This window comes from Pseudochaenichthys georgianus, chromosome 18 (assembly GCF_902827115.2).
Source record: "Pseudochaenichthys georgianus chromosome 18, fPseGeo1.2, whole genome shotgun sequence".
NCBI lineage: Eukaryota > Metazoa > Chordata > Actinopteri > Perciformes > Channichthyidae > Pseudochaenichthys > Pseudochaenichthys georgianus.
In genome coordinates, this window is record NC_047520.1 from 2,690,727 (window position 1) to 2,697,640 (window position 6,914).

General features: G+C 39.3%; 1 long non-coding RNA gene across 2 annotated transcripts; it reads right to left on the reverse strand.

Annotated features, from left to right (window-relative positions):
* Nucleotides 1–1,808: 1,808 nt before the first annotated feature.
* On the reverse strand, nt 1,809–5,415 carry LOC117464017 (uncharacterized). Of its 2 annotated transcripts, XR_004553995.2 has the most exons (5): nt 5,152–5,415; nt 4,356–4,481; nt 3,564–3,688; nt 3,093–3,190; nt 1,809–2,051 (listed from the first exon to the last, which is right to left on the reverse strand). It is a non-coding gene; the product is annotated as an uncharacterized lncRNA (long non-coding RNA). The 2 variants fall into 2 exon arrangements; XR_011644945.1 differs by lacking the exon at nt 5,152–5,415 and having other exon boundaries at nt 4,356–4,749.
* Nucleotides 5,416–6,914: the final 1,499 nt, after the last annotated feature.

Consider the following 6,914-nt stretch of genomic DNA (forward strand, 5'->3'; position numbering starts at 1 on the left):
AAAACACAAATGGAAATGCCAACAAGAGGTCAAACAGTGCAAACATGCAACAACAAAATGCAATATTGAAGTAGCCAACTTTTCAGAACCCGTAAGCTGATTTTTGGGTGCCAGCTCAACCTTACCAAGCTTCAACATCACCTGCTGAACAAAGTGGAAAGTGTTTTTCATGCACTTTGGGTACTCCAATTGCAGGGCATAAATGAGTCCGAACAGGACACAGAAGGCCTGAGGCAGGTTAGCCAGTCCATCCATCACCACATTCAGTGATGTACCTGAACGCGTTCAATGAACGATCGTTCATGAACGCGTTCATATTTTGGGCGAACGTGAACTGAACGTACTGTATTTCCGCTAGATGAACGTAATTGAGAACGCGTTCATTCTCAGCGCTGTATAACGGCGTTCAAAAGTGCGTTCATTCTCAGCACTGTATTATAACGGCGTTCAAAAGTGTGCCAGATTTCATATGCCTTTCAGCCGAAAACCCAGTTAAAACACACCGTAAACAGGCTTCAAAATAATGCGGAAAACCACCCAATCTGGCAACAGCAAGCTGCCTGTGACGCGTACGCGCCTGTCACCCCTGGCTGTCGCACTAAAATATAAATATACTAAATATATCAGACTCCTCACAACAAACAATGTGGAACCGCAGAACCGGCGAGCATTGAATGAATGAATGAATTAGTATGGACGAAGCCGAGAGCAGCTGCAGCAGCACTCGCTCAGAGTGAGACTCTATGGCAGGGGTGGGGAACCTCCGGCCTCCGTCCGTATACGGCCCGCGAGACAATTTGGTACGGCCCTCGAGGTAATTTATAAACACACGCAAAAAATAAAAAAATGAAAGAAATCTAGACCGCAAACAAATTAAACAAGCGAGTGCCTGTTTTTCCTGGCCAAGGTCAGGGTCCTTGAACACAACACGAGCCTAACGTGTCATCACGTGGTATATGTCTCGACTGACAGGGGTGCAGTTCTGACGGAGAGCACCAGAACGCCACTCCAGCACTTCAGAAATTGCAGTACCGATAAGTCCATACACATGCCGCAGTTTCTGCGTGTCTGTGTCTTTAGTTGAAAGCCCAGTGGCGATCTGCTCATCTGTCATACTGATCAGACAGTCAATAACTTTGTTGTTATTATTAGCATCTGGTTAGCTAGCTATGCTAACGAATATAAGAAGCTTTGTCTACAACCAGTGAGGTAAAGGCACATCTTTATATGATCATTATAGTTATCAAAAAAATAAGAGAATAAAGTAAACAGGTATGACAGTTATTAATAAAGAAGAATACAGTTTGAAAGGGTAGTGATTTGTCAAATATCCATAAATTAAAAGAAAATCTGCTTACAGTTGTGTTTGGGTGTTGAGAGATGTGTCCATAGATCTCCTAATGTTGCTCTCAAAGTACAACAAGTCTTCCCAGGGGAGCATGCCCCCCGGACCCCCCTAGAGGAGGTTAGGTTCCCCCCCCCCACTTAAATCATGTTCACATGGATAGGAAACTAAATACATTTGCACACATCTTGTGTCCATATCTTTCTGTGTTGGTGGTCACGCCACACCCTGCACGTGCATGCATACGCGAGTCATGGTGAGATATCTGGATTAAGAGGTTGCTTTTTCTTTGCACAGAATGAAATGAATGGGCTGTGATTTTAGTTTTTTTAAGCAGAGGTCAATAACTTGTATGGCCCTCTGAGGATATTGTAAACATTGAAATGGCCCATTAACATCGTACAGGAGACAAATAATAGCTCGCAGCAACGTATTGAAAAAAGAACTATAAACTATAAATTAGTTCATTTTTGAAACCATGAACTTTAGTTCAACATTTTGAATTATGAACTATGAACTGAACTAGTTCATTTTAAAATGTGTGAACTGTGAACTGAACTAGTTCATGTAGAAAGTGAACTTTCCCAACACTGACCACATTCCCCTCCAAGACGATTGCCACACTGGATGGGTTGAGCTGCGGATGTTCTCCGACACAGAGGATTCCCAGTGGAGTTTCCCTGTACACCTCCTTATCAGCCGCATCCTAACAGAGAAATAAAGAGATTGACATATAATTCTACATCGTCCACCAAAAAGTAGCTTCCACTGTTTATAATGAAAAGCATCATACAACATAAAAACCAAAAGTAATAAATAAAAGGACAATCTGGGCCTTAAATTGGCCTTACGTGGATCTGTACATTTCAAGTACTAGTTACAAATTGTGCACCAAATATGGTTTTGTATGTAGCTTGGCTGCCATGAATTTGTGAACATTTGATGCAGACAATCTTCATTATTCACCTACAACACATTAGGTGTTAGGCTTATTTATTATGAAGGACACACACAGACACTCCCTTGATCTTTACCCTTTGTAGTGTGTGCACAAAACTATTCCAGAACATTATAAACATGTTCTCTAACTGTCCCCTCGTACCTGCACGCCGGAGGAAGGACTAACAGACACATAACCTCACATTACAGTGTATAGTGCAGAACTAAAATGATCTACCAGCAAAATGGCCAAAATATATGTATTTTTTGGATTTACTGTATTTTATGAACAGTGACTGTTAATTGTTTGGATTTGCTTTGTGTTTATATCTGTTCCGTCATTTATATGGATGTTTCATCATCTATATATATTTCGAAGCCAAATCCATTTGGATGTGTGATTCTTGTGTTTCAATTGCTATATTTCCTCGAAGGCTTTGATTATCATAAGACAAAGATTACAAAAAATAACATTAATGAAAAAATGTTTCATTTGCATTTTTCCTAGAAAAGCATGAACATGTAAACCTAATTTTTCTTAGAGTGTATTTTTTCTTACATAAATTACATTTGTATGGACACTTACATTGTTAAATGTTATATAGCAAAGAGTATTTAAAAAACCGAATCATATTTCATTTATATTGTTGGTGAATTAGTTAGACAATATATATATATAAGGAATTGTGTAAATTACATTTAGTTCCGTATTTTATTTAAACCCTGAATAATGTCCCGGGTCAGTTTGACCCGAACATTACCAAAGGGTTCAAAATGTGAACATAACACAAGGGTTAAAGTTACTTACGGTGCAGGTCTTGAAGAAGGCAGAAGGCTCATCTCATCCCCCAAGATGATTGGCAGTCCCCGAACTCAAAGGCATCTGATGTCTGTTGGCTCAGTGGTCTGGAATATAGTGGAGATAACAAAGAATGGTCATACATTCATCAAATACATTCTACAAACTCTACACAATGACTTTATTTCAAATATAGTTGAAAGTAAAGGAGAGGACAAAAGGAGATGACATGGTGGGAGAGAATAGAAAAGGGAGAGAACATAACTTCTTCTTGACCAAAGAATAGAATAGGAAACAAAACAAGAGAGCAAAGCAAAATGAACAAGGGAAAAGAGGAAACAATGACACATGAAGAGATGCAATTAAATTGACAGGACAAGAGCAGCAAATGAGAGAAAATAAGAGAAGGAAGTCAAAGGGACAGAAGAGGAACAAGGAGAGAGGAAAGAGATTGGGTAGACAGATGTTAAGTAAACCCACCTTTGGCCAGTGACACCCTTCTTCTTCCTAAAGAGGTCCATCAGGCTCGGAGAGAAACGGTCAAGTGCATCCAAGAAGTTGTCCTTGAGATCTTTCCCCACCACTCTGTTGAACTCGCAATAAACCTGAAACACAAAAGAGAACAAACCATGTAAAACTGTCAAATAAAATCATCCTTGGTGAAACAAATGAGTGCATTTTTTATTTAGACAGCTTTTGCGTGCTTCACCATCTGATTTTTCAAGATGCCTCTGTGCACTTCTCACAGTAATATCTTAATAAAATCAGTAAGTAAGTAGGTATGAGGATATAACTACATTTTATGAACATTACATTTAGAACACAAAAGGACAAACAAACCTGGGGAGGTTTCAGCCTGGAACCGAGAGGACAAAAATGCAACAAGAATTGTCAAAATCGGTTAATATATGGATGAGTGGGGGAGGGGGGGGAACGGCTGGACACAGGCCGTGGGGGGACACCCGAGACCGGGCTATGTCCCCGTTAGAAGGAACCGGGTGAAATAGCCAAAAAAAGACAAATTAATAAAACCGGGGAAAATAGGGGGAAAAGTGACAAAAAGTGTCCGAAAATAGGCATATATTTACATTTTGTATGTATTTATTGTCAAAGCATTTCATATATGCATTGCTATCGGGATGTTAAGAGCATTCCATGGAATATAACAATAAGTGTTTCTGAAATAAATTACATACCCCACCTTTAAGGGACGTTAATCAACAACATCTGATAACGTAATGTGGTGCTAATGTTAGCTAAATGGCGTCTCACCTGATGTAGTAGCACAAAGCAGCCGTCCAAGCGCCACCCTCCTCTCCCTATGATGGAAGCCTGAGACAGCCTGTGGTGGCAGGGTTCTAGCGGCGTTCAATGTGGGGTGGTGTCCGATTCACACGACTAAAAGAAAGGTGACAAAAACAGCAACTGGGTGAAAAATAAATCTACGTCTTTCAGTGAACACGAACAAGTGAAAAAAGTACAGCACTGTCTGTTTAAAACTATCTGCACCTCGTAGCCTACTATCGCTCAGTAAAAGTTAACAAAAACGAGGGAAACACACATTGCCTGACTGCAGTAGCGTAGAAGTGCTGCAGTTAAGTGATGTAAATCAAATGAAAACTTAATGTGGTCGCTATTAAGATCTAGATCCCTCCGCGGGCTACATGATCACACTGCGGGGATTCTCCCCCCACCCCCTAATGACCACCTAGCAGCACATTATACCGCTTATTACACGGCTACATACTAAAAAACAAACAAATGATTCATAATATCGATTTTAAAATGATTTAATTGACTTAAAAATGATCTTAATAATTCCGCCAAAATAAAAAGTCCGTTCCACGGCGCACCAACGAATGGAACTTTAATTCAGAAAATAAACGGCAGCATTATTCGAATTTACCTGTAACTGTCAAAGTCTGTTAACATTTTATTTTCCTCTAACAAGTACTTAAACAATGCGAGAGAAGCCCACACCGTGTTCCCGCCAGTTGATACTTCCTGTGGCTGTGTTACACCCAAAAGTACGAGAATTCAACCAAGCCCTGTTAGCTAAATCACTCACCAGATTCAGTAGATAAGGCAGCCGTGCAGCGTCCTTCCTTTGGAAGCGTAGACAGCGCGGTGAAAGGGGGCAAGTCCGGCGTTCAAAGTGGGGTTGCGTCCGACTGAGAAATTGCGAGCTGGAAACGTGGCTGCGGCACATCCAGATCCTTCTCTTTCCCATAATGCATTGCGAACATGACTAAAACTTCATAATGTGAAGTTACTTAACTTAAAATTATTGACACATTGCTTAACTAACACATGTAAGTATTATATGCTTACATTTGGTAGTCAGCAAGTAGAATAAGCTTACATTTGAGAGTAATGCAATGAAACTTAAATAATGTCAGTAATTTGTAATTCATTATTTAATTAGATATGAACTCCGGGCTAACAGTACAGGTATTTGGGTTCAACATGTAAGAAGTAGAAAGTACAGGTATTTGTGTTCAACATGTGAGAAGTAGAAAGTACAGGTATTTGTGTTCAACATGTAAGAAGTAGAAAGTACAGGTATTTGGGTTCAACATGTAAGAAGTAGAAAGTACAGGTATTTGTGTTCAACATGTAAGAAGTAGAAAGTACAGGTATTTGAGTTCAACATGTAAGAAGTAGAAAGTACAGGTATTTGTGTTCAAAATGTAAGAAGTCAAAGTCGTCAGAAATATATGTGGAGTAAAGTGCTGATACCAGAAAAATGTACTTAAGTACAGTAACGAAGTATTTGTACTCCACTTCTTCCCACCTCTGTCAACAAGACCAAAAAGCCTAAAACGGGACTCAAAGATAATCCTATTAGATGATCCAATGACCCGGTTCCTGATCACTTCTCCGGTCATTATCGTGTCTGAACCTCAGCTCCTCGTTGAGTTTCCAGAAATGAGGGAATTCCCAGCACAATTTGACATTTTGCCAAAGTGTAATTCACCCTGCTTTTGGCAGCACGTCTTTAAACAACAAAACACAGCCGCTCTTCAAACTGTTGTACAGAACCTGGAAGTGTTTAATGGTGAATCCTCACAACCCACATGTCTTCTATGGAGCGGTGAACTCTTCCTGTTATTGTAAGACATTTATCACGAATAGATGCTCCAAAGAAACATCAAATATGTTTTCTCAGATGATTGATGGACAGTTTGCTTTCCCTTTCATGGGATGTAGAGGAAGTGTAAAGAAATGTTTTTACTTTGACTCACAATCCACTTTCTAAGACTTGCTTGCAACCAAGGTGTTTAAATCCAAATACACTTTAGTTTGGGACGTGTCCATGTTTCACGTTTAAAGTCCATTTCCTCTGTACTTGACAAAGGGCTAATTTGGGCATGACATGTTTTAGTTTTCATGCAATAAAGTAGATTTTTAAAAGGAAGTGTTGCAAGTTTTTAGCTGGCAGAAACCCCATCAGTCAGTTTTGCAACCACATAATATAAAAATGCAACAATTTTAAGATTATTTAGAATGTGATTGGGTATTTTAAGTCTGTAGTCTCTAAAATAAATTGAAAGTATTACTTGTATAGTGTAACTTGAGAGGAATATGAACTGTGTGTACAATGTTTTGCATTGCATTTGGGGAAACTGTAGTTAGGAACTTGATATACAATTTAGTTTAACCGTTTTAAATTTAACAGAAATAATGTTATGAACAAATTGAAAAGACAATGAAATGTGAAAAGCTGTTAATCCATGGATTCGGACCAGAGCATCCGAGTTGTAGATCCTCCCAGCTGACCTCTCATACACAAAGTGAACTTTGAATTTGTTTTGACGGTTGGACTTTGAG